Raw genomic sequence first — 19,074 nt, 5'->3', positions numbered from 1 at the left:
AATAATGCTGCTAAGTTGAAGTAGCATACCAATCCTATTCTATTGACTGATGACCAGTCATTTGCATCATCTTACAAGAACAAATATAGATTATTTGGCTTGGAGTCTGATTTTTCGTTCAGGTGCCTATGCAATTCCATTTTGAAGTCCCGGTTTGACTCTGTTAACCGTACCAAATTAAGAGTTGTATATTAAAAAGCCACTTGCATTAAAAGTGCCTCTCGGGTCCTGAAGATATTCAGGAGCCCTATTTTTGGAAGTGGGTCTCACAAATAGCAGAGTTATTATGACAATCTATATTTGGGAGGCATGGTTCTCACAGCGGTTAGCTCACTGCTGTGACAGTGACAGCAATTGGGACCAGGGTTCAAATCGCGCACAGCCCATAAGGAGTTTGTACGTTCTCCCCGTGTCTGCCTGCCTCCCACCACTCACTTCAGGGCAGGCTCAAAACATACTGGGGGTTGTAGGTCAATTAGATGTAATGGGGCGGCAGGGTTCGTGGGCCGAAAGTGTCTGTTTCTGTGCTGCATGCCTCAAGTTTAAAAATTAGATTTAAAATTTATATTTGGTGCAGTTGGATAGGGTGGAAAAGTAGTAGGGAAAGCAGAGTGAATTCACCATCTGAGTAGGCAAATAGGGTCTCCCTTTTAACAGCTCATTTTTTTAAAATGCATTATTTTCAGGGCAGCACTGATTCTCTGGAGTGCAGTTTGAATCCACAACATTCTGGCTGCAAAGCTAATCTCACCACCAGAGTTATTTGAATCAATGGAAGCAAATGATATCTGACACACTTACCTTTGGCACATGTGGATTAAACTCCACTGCTCTGTGTATTGCTTCCACAGCATTCATTTCTGCTGTGCTGAGTCCTCTCCGAGAGGCTGCCTCTGGTGAGAACCTATTATTAGGCAAGCAAAAATGCATTTACACGGTTACTGCAAATTCTACGAGGTGTCAAGTTCCATATTCTAACCACTTGCTGGGTAAAGTATTTCCTCCCGATTTTCTTGTTAGATTTACCAGCCCAGCACATTTATGCTCATTGTTATTCAAGAACTCCTCAAGTTTAAATGTCTTCAATGTGTCTTTCCCATGAGATGCCTTCGTAACTTCATCAGATCTCTGTGCTTTCTTATCTAAAGAATCCTGGTCTTTCACAAGTTTACATCAAGAGTCAGATGTTTATGAATGAAGACATTTCAATTCAAGATTTCGGTTTCAAACAGTGAAATTAATTTTGATAAAGGGATTATTTCTAATTAATGTTATAGTCCCCATTGGTTGAGGATCTCACTGACTGTGGACTGATTCTGGGTTGTTCTGCACATCCATTTCTGTCTGATCATCATTCAATTGAGAACCAAACCTTCGAATACATAACGTGGACGTGCAGATGCAAAGTAAAAGTGTGGCATGTCACCTGTGTCCCTCAACAACTTCTACAGATGCACCATTAAAAATATCTTTTCATAATGGATCATACAGGAACTGCTCTGCCCAAGATCACAAGAAACAGCAGCTGCTTGTGCAGCTCAGACAATCCATACAGGTCCCCTCCATAAGAACTTTCAGCTGCCTAAGGAAATGCAGTCAACCTATTGCTTTGAGACTCTTTGCACCTCAGATACATTCTCTTCTCTCTCCTCCCATTGGGAAGAAGTTCATGAGCGTGAGATTATGTACCAATAGATTCAAGGATAGTTTCTTTCCTGCCATTGCCAGACTCCTGAACAAACCTCACACAAGTAAAATAATGTTGCCTTTCGTCTTCTAACCGATCTCACTCTGCAACCCTTCTCTCTGTGCTGTGTTTTATTTGCGGCACTATATATGGGTTGACTAGCTGGAGAGCTTGTAAAACAAAATTTCTATGTGTGACACCTTTTGATGTCCAAAGCAGATTAATATGCAGAAATCTCCTCTCAAGATATTTTGAGCTTAGTCCCTCATTCCATGAGGAAACAAAAGACAGCTTAAAATTCAAGTGAGACAGAATTCCAAAACTTCTGCATACTTTGTCGTCTGATTCTCATCAATCTACCATTTGTAGATGTGTCTTGATCCCAAGAACTGTAACTGGGCTCTCCAAGCCTTCTGAAACTATTCAGAACCGTCTTTTTGCCTGTTTATAGATAGGTTGGTGTTACATTTTGCCTGTTAGCATTTTGAAAAAGTTCCTTAGACCAGCCATTCTCAACCTTTTCTTGGCTCTGGCCCCCTTAGGACTCTGCTCAAAGTTTAGAGGCCCCCTTCCCTGTGAAGGAGTCACATTTGGTTAGTTTCTTCCACACTTCTCTCCTACCAACTACATAAAAAACAAACAAAAAATTATGATTTTAGTCCAGGGTGCCCCTTAAATGTGCTGTAGCCTCCAGGGGGTTGTATGGCCCCTGTTGAGAATGGCTGCTTTAGCCCTTCCTTCAAAAGGTGTCTCATAAATTCAAGTGTTGTTGAAATTTCATATAGCATAGTGGTACAATTAAATCAACAACAGAATTTTAGGAAATCAGCTCCTTCTTGCACAGAAGACTTTATGGAGGCACAAAGTCTGCCAAAAGTTATGCCCACTGTTGATGAATAGAAATTGGCTATCACTTGACTAACAATAAACAAAGAGATTACCATATATGTTACAGATAGACCCACATCAAGGCCTTCAGGTGGAATGTTTCAATTCAATGCATGACAAAGTGTTCCTACAAAAATTATTGATTGTGTTATCTACGCATCCAATCATATTTAGTAGTGTAATTGAAGAACATCACATCCTGTTCCATATGCATTCTGGTAACAGAGGAACAAGTATATCTGGAAATAATGTAGCAGTGGAAAAGGTCATATAAATTCTTCTCTTTCATTGCAATGATTTGCAACGTGGAGTCTCGTTTGAGGGATTTTCATCGCCTATGTTTGGCTGTGGAGACAAGTGCAGGCTAGAATAATAACCAAGGACTGAGAAACCTTAAATACAGAGAAAATGATTCTGATGAATTGCAGACTGGAATGTAATCAAGCATCCATGACTTTATACGAAGAATAAATCTATAAAATACAATTCAAGATTGCTATAGTGAGAGAGGTATTGACTGACAGATACCAAGAATGAGTTGGATGTACTTAAGCACTACATTAAGGATGATGCAAAATAAAATAAAACCCACGACTCACAAGACTAAATATGCCTTGAATTTGCTGAGGCTCACTAATAAAGGGCCTGTCATTAGATATTTTCAAAAGAGAGCTGGGTGTGACCCTTTTAAGGGATCAAGGAGAATGGAGAGAAAGCAGGAATAGGGGACTGAAATCATATGATCAGCCATGATTACGCTGAATGAGCAAAACGAGCATGGATGTGCTAATCATTTCCAACATCATAATTACTAAGGTAAACTTCAATTATGAATAACTGAACAAATATTTATTTCACACCAAAGGCAAAATCTTTGCCTTAATAAATTTCTCTGTAAGTTGAACTGCATCCCCTCAACTTTCTTACTGCATAGCCCTTCTTTCTTACTATCCTTTGACTCCACCCTCAACTTTCTTACTATCCTTTGGCTCCATATCAGGCCTAATTCATTCCAAGAATTCACCATGATCTTCAATCTCGCTCATTATGTTTCATCCTTTACACCTTCCTTTTTGATCATAATTTCAGAGATCAATTCAAACATTATTTTTGGTCAACATCTAATATTCCTTTGTGTAGCTATTAATCACAGCAAATCGACAGCAGCAGGAGAAAATGAGGTCTTGGATAGCTTCTAAGAGTAGTAAAATACAAAGGGAATAATTGGCATTCCTTAATTTAAACTTCACACGGCTTACATGAAATGTCTAAAATTGTAGATTTTGGATGTATCACTTTCCTATGCAAGGTGACATGTCTGGGAACAGGGTGCCAAGCAATAATTTAAGACATCAAAATGAGCAACAAAAACTTCTTAATAGTTTTCATTCCTTCTTGAAAATCAGGTTTCCAGGACCTTTTTCCTACTGGAAAAGGATGGTGCTGATGGAGCAACGCAATGAGAAACATTCACTTACTTACAGGTGTGTTGCAACTTGATTTTATCTGGCGTCATGATGACATTCATCAACTTAATACATGAATATATTGCTGGCATTAAGAATCAGAGTTACTCAGGGAATATAGAGGTGATTAGACACTATCCGCGTGAGCACAGATTATTTATCGCCATCATGTAAGAGCTGAGACTAACAATTATGTTAAAATGGGTCCAAGTGATTGTTATTTCATGGGCATTCTGAAGAGTTTCTCGGTTTGTATTGTATCATTCATTCTACCAAAGTAATAAGCATGAAATTAGTTGTAGATATTGCCTGTGTGTCAGGTGGAGAAGGCTGTACAGGATCGGAACAATACACAGATTAAAACATGGAAACTAAAACATAGGAAATTAAAGCCTCTGGAACTCAGGTAGATCATGACAAATATTTAGCAAAGTCTAACCCTTAAATCTAGCCCATAAGTTAATACCCAATAATAACCACTTTAATAATTTTTGAAGACTATACCATTAATCTCATTGTTTCTTATGGAAGCTTAGCAGACATAATGATTTATACTGCAGTTATTTTACCATTTAAAATAGAATCTGTTTCTCAACTGCTATATCCATTTCAGTCTCACTTGACTAACAGATGATCTATTATTACCTCTAATGTTCAATTAAGAGATTGCACACTTCACATCTTTAACATTTCATGTTTCTGAAAGCCACGCGGAAAACCATCAAATACTCATAATGATGCTGTCGGTACAAAATTCAACATTGTTACCTGGCTTTTAGAGAGTTTAGTTGAACATTTGAAGATTTAAAAATATATTTCAGTAAAAGAGGCAAAATCTAAAAGAAAAATGAGTAAAAAAAAAGCTTCTGCAAGAATTTAATGCATTAGCGGCAATTGTGGAGTAAAATGGTCAATGTTTCAGGTTGGGACATTTACTGACTGTTTTCTATCCCAGATGCTGCCTGCCCCACTGAGCTCCTCACTGCATGCTGAAGATTCCAGTAGCTGCAGATTTTGGGTTTCAGGGAGATAAAAGTAATTGAATTATGCATTTGTCTTTTCTGTGAAGGTTTAAGTTTGCAATTTTTACTTATTTATATTGTTGTTGAGGGATAATCCATAGTCTGCAGGAACTGATCCAAAACACTGTTTTCAGATCATTAAAAATCTATTTCCGAATTCTCTCACAAGCAGTGGGTTCTATCCCTCAGGGCATTATAGCACTGGAAGAAATTATAGAGAAAGGGAAGATCAGGTACTCACTTGTCTGAGACAGCTCGTGCTTTTAGCAGTGCAGCAGTATAGCATATAGTCGCTGATTTCGGCAAACTAATATCTACAATCAAAGATAAAATAGATTAATGTGTGTCTAATACAATTTTGAAAAATCAGCATGAAATTAGTTGTCGATATTGCCTGTGTGTCAGGTGGAGAAGGCTGTACGGGATCGGAACAATACACAGGCTAAAACATGGAAACTAAAACATAGGAAATTAAAGCCTCTAGAACTCGGGTAGATCATGACAAATATCTAGCAAAGTCTAACCCTTAAATCTAGCCCATAAGTTAATACCCAATAACAACCACTTTAATAATTTTTGAAGGCTAGACCATTAATCTCATTGTTTCTTATGGAAGCTTAGCAGACATAATGATTTATTCCGCAGTTATTTTACCATTTAAAATAGAATCTGTTTCTCAACTGCTGCACTGTGTGAGTATCCATTTCAGTCTTTCTAGACTAACAGACGATCTTTTATTATTTCTAATGTTCAATTAGAACAACAAAATCCAAATAAGTAAGCTACATCCAAATAAATAAATTTATAAATCACTCCTCAGTTCCACCACCCCCTCCCCCCCACCCCCAGCACAAACCATATGACATTGCTCCCCGAAGCACAATTTCAGGTATCCATTTTTGATATGTTACTTTAATGTTCTTCATTCCACCACCAATCCTTGATATTTAAAAATGTGCAAATTGGCAGTTTTTCTGTATGCTGCTCCATTTCTCCAAGGACAAATGTCTACCTACAATTCATAAAGCTCCTTCCTCCCTGACATAATAAGTCTGGGATTGTATATAAAGAAAATAGCCTCAAACAACAGAATCAAATCCTTTATGAAAATTTTAGCATCTAAAAAGCTGATCGCTATAAGCTGACTTTGCTTGGTGTGATATTCATTCAGTTTGCGAGTTATTATAACCAAATGTTGGAAAAAAATGTGATTACAAGAGGCACAATTGTTGCAAGAAATACTGCATACCCTATACCTGTGTTTGCTCGACAGTTACAAGTAAAAAAAAATACTTTTCAAAATGTTCAAAAAAGTTGCTATTAATGAACTGTCATGACATTTTTTTGACAGGTTAGGAGGTGGAAGACAAATTAGGGATAAAGGAACTATTCTTTGGTGCAAGTCCTGGGCTCCCAGGGACTGGTTCTCTGGTCTCAGCATTTATTTGCATCAAGAAATAGACAGTTGTAGGCTCAGATTTACACCAAAAGATATAGGATCCAAAGTAGAATCCACTCCACATTCCACCATGAGCTGATCCATTCTCTCACTCAGTTCTACTCCCCCCACCCCCCCTCCTTTCTCCCCATAACCTTTGATATCCTGGCTACCCTATTAATCTCTGCCTTAAATACACCCAGCAACCTGGCCTCCACAGCTCCCCATGGTAGCAAGTTCTAGAGGTTCACCACTCTCTGGCTTGAAATGGGCGCCCTTGAATCCTGAAGTCGTGCCCTCTTGCCCTGGACTCCTCTCCCATGGGCCACAACATTGCCACATCTACTTTCACCAGGCCCTTCAACATTTGAAATAGAACATAGAACACTACCGCTCAGTATAGGCCCTTCAGTCCTCAGTGTTGTGCTGATCTATATATTCTTACCAAAATAAAACTAAACCCTCCCTCTTCTTCATAACCCTCTTTTTCTTTCATCCATGTGCCCGTCTTGGAGTCTGAATTTGAATGTTTCAAATTTATTTACACATGACATTGTTCAAAACTACAACAAGTTGTATAGTTTAGGATAACTAAGTTAATATCACAAAGACTTGGAGAATGGGTAAAATTGTGACAGGCAAAGTAATGCGGGGAAATACTAAAAGTATAAGGACACCTAAATAGCTAAATCTACATAACTCTGAGAGAGATGCAGGTGTTTTTTTAAAGTTTTCTTTTCTACCAGCAGATTAGAGTTCCAACATTGAAAGAAAATAATAGCTTTTTTAAAAAAATTCACAGCATACAGGGTGAACTACAGACTTTGGCACTAAAGTGAATCCAACACAAATACAAAGTAGCACATGATACTTCTGTAATTATACTTTCATTCAAGGCACTTACCATCATATTTGGCCAAGACTACCTGCACATCAGCATATGCTTGAAGCTCCAAGAGAGCTTCTAATAAATTTTCATGGATATTAAGCATGCTGAGGAGTGGAAACTCTTTCATTAACTGCAACAGAAAATGAACAAATATAACTGACCATCAAATGCAATATCACAGAAGTAACAAACTTAATTATTTAAGACTGTAACTACACCCACAAAAAACATGATGATGTACACACTCTTGCCAGTGGCTGCAAGTTTGCCTTCAAATTAAATCCTACACATAGCCAAAATAAGGCCAATTAAATGAAATTCAAGATAGATGACGATTACAGGTAAAAGACACTGAAGATGCTAAGCTGTAGTTGCTTCTTAGGCTCTGTGAAGATTGCCCTGTTACTTACATCTCTCATTAGCTTCACTGCTTCTCGTATTCTTCCCAGCTTTCTCGCACACATTGCAAGTCTTCGTTTGATATAAACTAAGACATTTGTGTCTCGCCCTGGCAAAATAATATCGATTAGACTCAAGTTCAATCTATATCTAAACAAAAATAAGGTTGGATGGTCATGTGAAAATTAGTTTCAAACTTCAGAAAATAACAATGGAAGTCGTGCCCTCTTGCCCTGGACTCCTCTCCCATGGGCCACAACATTGCCACATCTACTTTCACCAGGCCTTTCAACATTTGAAATAGAACATAGAATACTACCGCTCAGTATTCAATGGAATCGCAGTCTGGAATTAAGATAAGTTTATTAATTCTAATCCTAGATTTCAAATCCACTTTTGGACTCAGCTTTTCCCCTCTCTGACTCTGTAATTTCCTCCATTCTTGAGTTCTTACCACAGATAATGCATTGCAGGGGGAGTGAGGGGGTGGGGTGTGGTTATGTTTCTAGAAAACAGGCTGCATTCCAACTTTCCATAACTCAAAGGCACGCTATTTGTGCAGGCGTCAATAAATGAGATACAAAATATATTGTGCTAATTTATTTATTCTCTTACCCCCAACACAAATTCCAAGAGTGATTTTCATTCTCGTATCTCAAAATTTTGGGTAATGATTTGTGAATTCTGTTCAGGTGAATTTCCTTTTTTTAAATTTTAATTATAAATTTAAAACCACAAAAGAGTCTCTTATTTTACAATAATACAAGTCCATTTCAAATACATGTGGTATATACAAGAAAAAGGAAGAATGAAAGAGAAAGACCTCCCCCCACCTCAATAGACCTCTCCCTCTAACCCTCTAAAAAGCAAAAAAGAGATCTTCAACAGAAGCACTCCTTACTATGTCTTCTTCTAATATACAGAGACCTTTAGGAGAAAGGGAATGTCTGAAATTAATTTAAATATTCATACCCATTTTCTGCCATATTTTCCACATTGGGGTGAATTTCCATGACCCACATGGCTGTTGTCTGTATTTGAATCTCTTAGACTTCCCAAATAATCATTACTCCACAGTTGCTAGTCAAGCTTTCAATAGCCTAGACCTAATTTCTCAAATTTATTCCCCAAGATATCAAATTTATCTTTTATAAAAGTAGCTCATTAATCAGGCCCTCTGATCAAGCCTATAGCCACCCATCTATTCCATTTACAGGTTACCTTGATGTCGTCTCGGTGTGTTCATATGAAATGTTCATATAATCCCTCCGATATTATTAAACAATATTTATTTTTATATATGTATATTTGTCTGCATATGTATCACTTGTCTATGTGCACGTTTGCGTGTTTGAAAACTTTTTGCATCAAGGACCGGAGAAAGCGGTTTCTTCGGATTGTATTTGTGCAATTGGATGATAATGAACTTGATGTTAGTTGATCCTGATTCTATAAAGATCCACATGTATTGAACTTAGCTAAAGATGTGACGTAAACGCAACCTATGGTTATTAATATTGTAGCTGTGTTAATTCGTCACACCTCAGAGGATCAGTAAGGTCTTTTTCCCAACAAAAATAAAGAGTTGAACATTTTGACCATTCTATTCCAGCTCCCAGATTATTTAAAAGTGTAAAAACATACTGATTATCCCATAGCTATTAAACAACAGTCAACAATACAGCAAATCTTCAATGATAAGAAAAGTCAATATTATTCTTTTATCAAGTCTAGATAAATCTCAAGAAGCAACATTACAAATAAAAAAAATACAGTGAGGTATTTTTAGCTGCAAACTTCAAATTACAACACAACTCTGATGATGTACATTTCCCTCACTCATTTATCTCAAAAACCAAAAAGCATGTAATGGAATTGTGATATCAAATAGAAACCACACAGAGAGGGGACGGGGGAAACCAATTTCAAGTATCAGGTTCACCCAAAGCATTGCTTCTTTTCCCCCACAGATTCTATTTAACTTGCTAAGTACTTTCAGTATGTCCTGTTTTTGTTCCAATATTCTCCATGGCTTTTAATGGATGGCTGGCTGTTTTATACCTATTAACTTGCTCTTCTGGCCATTTTCAACCAAGATGCTGAACGAGCACAACAGGAGCTTTAACAGAAGAGGCTATTTGCACAACTTCTCGGGGATAACTGACAACCAGAAAAAGGAAAGCTAATTGGCTTCTTCTTTCCCAGTACTTAGCACACAAGTCAGTGAACCCAACTGCATGACGCGTCAGCATACAGGAGGGAGATTGAAAACTTGGCTGAATGGTGCACCAACAACCTTGCACTCAATGCTACCAAAACCAAGGAGCTGATTGTTGACTTTAAGAAGGGAAAACCAGAGGTGTACGATCCAGTAATCATTGTGGGATCAGAAGTGGAGAGGGTGAGCAAATTTAAGTTCTTTGGAGTCATTATCTCAAAGGATCTCTCCTGGATCCAACCTACCAATGGCATCATGAAGAAAGCCTATCAGTGCCTTTATTTCCTCAGGAGTTTGTGGAGGTTTGGTATGACACTAGAAACCCGGGCAAATTTCTTCAGATGTGTGGTGAAAAGTGGGCTGACCAGCTGCATCACTGTCTGGTAGGGGGACACCAATACCCCTGAGTTGATAGCCTTCCAAAAGGTAGTGGACACAACCAGGACATCACAGGCAAAACCTTCCCCACTATAGAGAACATCTACAGGGAATGTAGCTGTCAGTGAGCCGCAGCAATCATCAAGGACACGCTCTGCACACACTCTGTTCTTGCTGCTACCATCAGGAAAGAGGTGTAGGTGCCACCAAGACTCAGACCACCAGGTTCACAAACAGCTGCTACCCCTCCACCGTCAGACTCAACAATAAACTCAATCAGGGACTCATTTAAGGACTCTTACTGGCGCACTTTATTGATTCTCTGTATTAAACAGTTTGTTTACATTCATTATCGGTTTTCAGTTCTTTATTTGTTTACACATGTATGTTGTGTATTTTTTTTGTGCTACCAATAAGTGGTAATTTTCCTTCAGCCACAGGAAAAAAGAATCTCCAGGTTGCATGTGTGAAATCTGTAAATCTGACAGTAAATCTGAAATTTGATTTATCAGCTCAAAATATAGTGGCTTTCTGATTTGGAGTAAAAGAACTGCAACAACTAAGGCAAACTACTATTTGATACGACCAACCACCGTCAAAAAAGTAAACAGTTTTCCATTATACTGTGCCATTCACAACCTCGGTGGCAAGGTTAGCATTGCAATTAGTGTGATGTTATTACAGCACCAATGACCTGGGTTCAAATCCAGTGCTGTCTGTAAGGAGTTTGCACATTCTCCTCTGTGTGTGGATTTTCCCCAGGTTCTCCGATTTTTCCCCCATCCTCCAAAAACAGGGCTGTAGGTTCATTTGGGTGCAATGAGGCAGCATGGTTTAATTGACCAGAATCAACCTCAACCATGCTATAAATAAAATTTAAATGTTCACTATTTACAGCAAGTACTTTTGAATAATCAAAATGATATGCAGGAAATTTGTCAAATACACAGCAAAGTCCGACAAAAAGCAAGACAATAATAGCCACACAATACAGTTTTTAAAAAATCAGTGATGTTAGGTGAATGGCAAAAGTTAGGCATGCAGCACTATTTTTAAAAAATGTATTTGTTTATATGCTGTTAAAAGGGCCGCTGTAGCAATATCTCAATTAACCTCCCCAAATTAATAACATCTCTGCCGTTTCACTACACATTTAAATGGGATTTTTCTTTTATTGCTTGTTAAAACTATATTCCCTTATTACATTGCAACTCACTGGCAAAGTCTGGTGCTGCTCAAACTTGACATTAAAAGGCTGATCCAAATGGGGAAAGTGTTAATACAGCAACACATTATGGCAGTTAGGCACTTACTATGCTGTGCTTCCTGCTGTGGGCTGTGATGCTGAAGCTGCTGGCTTCTTCTGTAGCACACCTCACCAGCTTTCAGTGCCTGTTTAAATAGTTTCTCAGCTTCAAGTATTGTGGTTGTTTCCTCCTCAGCGAGAAGAACATATGCTGTGGCACACCTATGATGAAAATAATACCCAAAACATTTGACATCCAGTAGCAGCATCCTTGTCAGTACAGATTAACAGCGCCTCAAACCATTTGAGTTATTTCATCCACGCAACACTTCGACTTGAGACAAGACAGAGGTAAACACAAGATCACTTTTTTCTTGTGACATTATGCAGAACATCTATAGAGGAATGCAAGTATTGTACAACCAAAGTGAAAAGTCAATAACTTTTTTTTCTCCCGAAGACACAAATGAACCTTTCATTGAGTTTTTGCATGTCAGTTCTCTAAAGAGATTATCCAATTAATTTCACATCTCTTGTCATGTCTTTTCAAATATTTATCATAATTTCTTGAGGCAAATGGAGGCCATTCTATATAACTCTTACATTCATTCTTATCAGTACCATTCTTCCACATTTTCTTGTAAAACTTCATGGATAGTACCTGAAGTCAGGATCAAATTTGGGTTACTGAAGTTGTGTGGCACCATGGCTAAATGCTGGGGTATTATGCCACAATTTGAAAGGGGAACTGCCTCCAACACAATTTTTCAAATTATAAAAATCACGGGTCTTTAAAAAAAAAACACAAATTTTAAAAAATTACCTTTTGGCCATGGTTTGGGATAAATGAAAATTGAGTGTTGCAATGTCTTACAGTTTAGATTTTCCATTCAGGAGATGCTAAGGCATTCTTAATAAATGCAATCGCTTTAGGGGCAAACTTTGGAAACCATATAAAACTACTGCTTTCTTGATGCTACAACATTTATTTTTATGCATTTACTGTACGTGGGAGGTTTTCCAGAAACCCCACAAATACTGAGGATGGGACATCTGCATGAATCATATTGAAGCAATCTGACCTATTTTGTTTCAGGTTAGGGAACATACTTTGCTGAACAGGAGTTTCATCTTAAATTCTGATCAGAGATTTACTGGTGCAAAACTCATGGAGAAGGAGTCAGGTGCTACAACTAGGAACTACATTTCCTCCAGGCGAAAAATGGAAACTTGTGCTGGCCAGGGCTTGTGTCCAGATAATGGAGGGTATTTGGGGTTAAAGGTTGAGTTTGCAGGCAATTGGATAATTTGCCCTCTTGTGTTTGTAATTCTCATCTCCAGAGACGCCAGTCGGCCTGTGTTCCACCAGATACAACTCAAAGGTATTGCAACATAAGGAAGCTAATTTGGCTCATCCAACTTTAAAGGCCTTTTCACATTGGCAACCCGCTAGATCGGCATGTGAAGACCTGTATTGAAATATCGAGTGGGCCATTCACACTGGACCATGAAATCCCGGGTCTGTGCGCCCTTTAACATTAAATACCTGGTATAAGGAGTGGGGGGGGGGGGGGCAACCTCCAGTGGTGAGATCTTGAGCGACGCATTACATTCACGTAGGTCAGTGTAAATGTAGTAGGAATAAAGCACATATGCATAAAAGAGTGTGGGGAAAAATGCGCACAATTTAATAAAGCAACGGGCACAATTTATAAAAAAGCATAGGAAAATCTACTCCAGTGGTCTTCAGATTGTTCAAACTGAGGATGAATCCAAATCAGCTCCCTCACGCTCTGACACACTAGATGTCAAATCTAGGTCTCTGAGCCTACAGGCGACCTTCCCATATATCGAGCCGTTCTTCATGGTGTCCATTATATGCTTGGAGATTTTCTCCTTGGCCATTCTCGAGAGGACCTCCTGGTCCTCCCAGTTGGCCACCATTATCACAACACTAATACTAAAATTGCACTAACGTTACACGAGTCATGTTATGTCAATACTACACTAAAACCTTTGAAAACAGAACTCTAGCCTTATCTATACTGAAACACTGACCTTCCGTCCAAACCATCTGGCCAGACTCACTGTTTCCTGCCAGAATGACATACGCACGCAGGCAATGACATCACTAATGCTACTCAGAATAGTGGGCGGCCTGTTCACATTGGAGCCGAATTGGAATGGCTTGGCTGATACAACCTCTTTGGTTGTATCAGTCCCGGGGCGATTTGTAACCCCCTACTGGGTTCGGGGCGTTCACAGTGGCAGGTGAACTGCTAAATTCCCAGATTCAAACCACACTCAACTGTCAGTGTGAAAGGGGCTAAAGATCTCTGAAAACTCATCAAGTACGTCCCACTTCCCTGCTCTTTTCCAGCCATCTGAGAAGCATTTAAAAAAAACTTCAACTAACTCTAGTTGCTGAAGTAAAACCACCAAGAGAACATATAATATAGGGACAGAATGTAACCAAGAAACTCATACATCTTTGTGCTATAACACAATTTTCAATGTAAACTGAGCTCTAATTTTAATACTACACAAAATTTCCTTTAGACTGTCAAAAGGCAAAGAGCTGCCTTACAGTAAGAGAAAGAGATGCAAAAGGTAGTCTCTTCAGTCACTGAATGTCCATGGAGTCATCTCCAGTCCTCCCGTGGTCTCCGCAGGTGCACAGACCCATTTCATCTATTGGCAACCTGAACTCCAGATTCAAACCTTCGATAAGATCAGGAAGCTTTCAGCACCTGAGGCCCTTCAGGAGCACTTCTTGACATCACCCTCTCAAATCCCTGTTTCAATACTTGGTTCCCATGAGTCAGTCTCCAGCAGCCCACAGCTTGTGTGGGTCCTTCAGCCCTCACTGGTCTGTTGACATGGTCACCATCCTGCAGGGTCACCTCCTATGCTTCTCCTTCTCAATGGGTGGTGCTTCTTCCCATTTCTGGTGCCCTGCACTGGTCTGCTGCTCTCCCCAGTTTTCAACCTCTCGAGCTCCTGCTGGCACAAGCGCCACCACCTTGGGCGCAGACACCACGGTTGCAGGATTTTAAATAAAAACACTTATTGGCTCCTTTAGCAGGACATTTAAAGCCTGTACGGAACTGTCAGCATTAAACCGAGCAGTTGGACTCTACAGAGGTGCGCTGTCTCCACTCTCCAGGGGTCCACACCACCAGCGGCTGTGGTGCTATTATAGCAGCTCCAGGAATGCTATAGCCTTCTAACAAATTGCACCATTTCTTTATTTCAAAATGTCACACAAGAACATTTATTCTGCAGCATTCCCCTCTCATAGGATTTAAAATGCAACATTTAATTAACTCAAAATGTAAATAGTCAGAAGAAAAAGAAAAAGGGTAACAGTCAGGTGTATCTAAGGGCAAATATGCAGGTGCTCCTCCCCACTTATGTTAGGTCTGCTTTGTTCATGAATGAGTGAGACAAACACCAGACTGAGTCGAAATCAGGGTTCTTTGTTCTTTATTACCGGATTGTAACACTTGCAACTAACCATGTTAGTCGGAGAATGCATTCTGCCGTTATCAGCAAAATGGTGATTTTTTATACCCTTGGATACGTGCTTAGAACATCATCATATCATTACTTGTCCAATGACTAAAACTGTTGCTATCCTTTCCCTGCTAGCTTCCTGCCTCTCAATCCATCAATGTCTCTCTTATCTTGTAAGTACAAGGATGCATTCACATCTTGTTACAGCCCTGTACAGGGTAACTCCTTACACATTCCCATCTCATGATGTTTTACCTTACACTTACGATGGTACGCGAATGAGAGTAAACAACTGCAAGTGTAAACAACCAATACTGCGCTGAAAGTGTTTTTTTAAATTATTTTGGCTTTGTGTTAGATGATTTTGCCCAACTGTAGGCTACGGTAAGTGTTCTGAGCACATTTAAATTAGGCTAGGCTACGATGTTCCGTTGGTGTGGTACCGTATTCTTACTCAACTTACAATTTTTCCACTTACGATGGGTTTACTAGAACGCAAGCCCATCATAAGCTGGGGAGAACCTGTAAATGACAGAGATAGAGTGTGTAAATGTTCGAGACTCAACAAATGACAAAAAAGAACATACTCATTGTTTAATTCCAAAGCTTGGTATGCTGCCTTCATTCGAGCTTGGGCATTCCTCTCCCGCCAGGCTTTTTGCATCACTGTTAAAAGAAATGAATATAAATAATAGCTCTTTGCATCTGACACTCACTTAGGGTAGCAGAAACACACGGGACAGAAAAGAAAAATTTAAGCCCACAACTGACCAAAAAAAAATCAAGAAATAGTTCAAACTAAAATGTAAAATTGTTCTAACAATGGAAAGGTGCAATTCAATAATGCAAAGATTAAATATTAAAAATTTCTATCACATCAGTGGAAAGACGCCTGTCCAATGAATCTTCACACAGAGATATGGCAGTTATGGGAAGAAGGATCAAAAATGCCTGCTCTTTCATCAACCTTTGGTTTGATGAATGTCTTGACTGCCATGGCAATAAATCATTCAAATCAGGACACTGCCAAATCCCTGGATTATGCTAAATCTGCTGTCAACAGAAGGGTAGCATCCATACAAATTGGTCTCAGTGCTCCACGCACCACAGCAGAGACAAGCTAGAACCTGGCACATCCGTTGTTTTTGATTTTATGCTCATGACATTTCTCATGCAAAAATCAAGCATGTTCAGTTCAGCAGGAGAAATATTCAACCAATAATATTGTGTCACAATTGAGCAAAAGTTTAAATGCCCAAATATTGAGCATTTTACACTTCCAATTCATAATGAAACTATCAAGGTAATCAGCCACACCAACTTCAGTCTCATATCTGTGATGGTCTTGCAGTGACTCCAAAGGCAAGGAGATGTAATTATTGTGCGACAAATTGACAGGTAATTTCCATTCTAACTCTAGATGGAAGGGTTTAGATTAGAAAAAAAAGTGGCAGAATGTGCATTCTTACATTACTTTTTAAAAATATATTAAAGTATAAAATATGCCGACACTCCGAGTAAAGTACTGACTGAGTAATGCCCTGTTGGAGGTGCATCCTATGTTACATCCATGTCCCATCTGCTTAATCTCAACTGTTCTTTAAGGATTTTATGACACTACTTGAAGGAAAATAGCAAGGGCTTAGCCAATATTTTCCTAATTTCATTAATAAAGCCGTTAATTTAGCTATTTCCATCTGTGCAATTTTTTGGCTTCCAATTTCACAATATTTCAACAATGTCTAGAGTTCAAGTTTAAAAGCATTTTGGTATGTCCTGACATTATGAAAGGAGAGATGTAAAAGCAAACCCCACTTTTTTTGCACATACGTGTGTACAGTAAAATCCCCGTTATCCAGAATTCAAGCAATTGGCAATTTTAAAAAAAAGCAGAAATATAAATAGGCAAAAAATACTTTAGTTTAAAAATGGCACCCCCGAGTTCGCCAATCCACCCAACATGCTAGCTCAAGCAAATGGCAAATATACTTATCCAGTATCTACCATTCCCCATAGGTGATGGATACCAGGGATTTTATTGTATGCCCAAGACCACATTTGGAACAGGACATAATAACTGGAAAAAAATAAAAAAGGTTTATGTCAGCTGTTGTGCTAGCTAGAAAGGTCTATAACTACAATGAACCATCCTATAGGAGTCAATACATGACTTCCATGTATTGTAGCTGGGTTGCAATTGAGAATCATCCTCAAGAAATTAATATTTGGTTTTCCTTTTCCAGATGCTGGCAACTTTCTGAATATTCACTGATTCTCCTATATTGGAAAGAACCAGAGCCCCTTGGGCCCTTCTCACAGATGCCTCAGCACCACTGGGTGAAACCATTATCCAGGAAACAGGAACAACATGAAAATGTCATGAAACTCAGACAAATTATAAAAGTGATGTTCTGCATATGCACATCCAGAAATATTTTACCACCAGAAATAGAAATAGAGTGATTTTTTTTTCCCCTCTCATGTCTTGAATTATCGCAAAGCAAACAGCACTTTGTTTTGAGGGCAAAGATGTTACTACTTCCAAGTTCCTCAACAATAAATCAGAAGTCTACTGCACCACAGAATTATTGTCCATTTTTTTCCCTGCCAGGTTGCCTTTCAGAGATTCAGCCTTATATTTCACCTGACTAAGTTCATTGAAGCTGTGAGCAAAGTAAAAAACAGCAGACACCGGCAGGTCACCTTGCACAGAAATATCAGAATCTGGATTTATTGTCATGAACAAGTCAAGAAATTCAGTGTTCTGGGGCAGTGTCACAGTGCAAACATTTGTATAAATCACTTCACAACAATAAATAAAAATAGTACAGAAAATTCAGTTAGGTTATGTCTTTGATTCATTGGTCATTTAGGAATATGATGGCAGCAGGGAAGAAGTGGCTCTTGTGCAGCTGAGTGCTCGTCCTTGGGTTCCTAAACCTAGTAGGGAAGCCTCATGGCCCGGTGTCTTAACTTTACTTATAGACCACCCTCCCCCCCACCTCTGCGTTCACGTGGTTGGTCGGGTCTTCTTTATATGGCCCATGGGTCAGCTGCTGGTAACTCCTGCAGGGTTTAAATGGTCTATGCAATGTCTCTTTAAATCTCCTGCAATGTTTAAATGGCTGAATGTCTGATGCTTGTGACTCCCACAAAGTTTAAATGGCCCATTCGCTGGCTGCTTAAAATTCCCACGGTGTTTAACTTGCCTAAACATCGGCTCTTTAAAGATCCTGCGGTCTGATGGAGACTGTTGATTCTGCCAATTGCGAGGTCTGCTAGTGACCTTAGGACATCCCTATTCACGGGTAAATTTCATTCTATAGTTCTAGGGTTGAATTTTAATAGTTCTGAATGGGAATATTTGCAAATTCCAGTCAGAGTTGCATGTAAAGAGTCGCCACTGTAAGGAGCCATATTGGAAGAAATATAATGCAAGAGACAGAAATACAATTTACACTGGTGGCAGTCCATTATTTGATGGTCTAAACCACTGTTTAATTTTGTGAAGTGTTCATCATGGACAAAACATATAATTAAGCTAACATTGCTAAGAAACAAGAAAACTGCATTTCCAAGTGAAAGGTGTAATGGATATGATTTTCAAACATTAAAGGGTATAATTTTCACTCAAAAAGTGGCCAGCTAAACTTCTAATGTGCAAGGTAAACTGGAAATAAAGCAACTCAAAGCAGAGATAATTCCAACCCCCCACCTCCTCCCCAACCACCCTCGAGGGCGGACAAGGAATTTCATTGAAATAATATCTGCTAAGGAGTGACAACTAACACCAGGTTGCTGGTCAGAAAATGGGACAAGAAACAATGTTTATTTAATAAAGAACTGGGCCAAACCCATTCAAATTTCACCTGGCAGTTTTGACATTTTACTGCTAAAAACTTAAAATGTCCCTAATCATAAGGCTTC

The 19,074-nt window shown here is 38.9% G+C and overlaps 1 pseudogene; it reads right to left on the bottom strand.

Annotated features, from left to right (window-relative positions):
* Nucleotides 1-19,074, bottom strand: part of LOC138765136 (suppressor of tumorigenicity 7 protein homolog) — a 128,531-nt pseudogene that overhangs the window by 65,852 nt on the left and 43,605 nt on the right.

The sequence above is a fragment of the Narcine bancroftii genome, chromosome 5 (assembly GCF_036971445.1).
Source record: "Narcine bancroftii isolate sNarBan1 chromosome 5, sNarBan1.hap1, whole genome shotgun sequence".
Classification (NCBI taxonomy): Eukaryota; Metazoa; Chordata; class Chondrichthyes; order Torpediniformes; family Narcinidae; genus Narcine; species Narcine bancroftii.
This window is presented reverse-complemented; position numbering and strand designations above follow the sequence as displayed.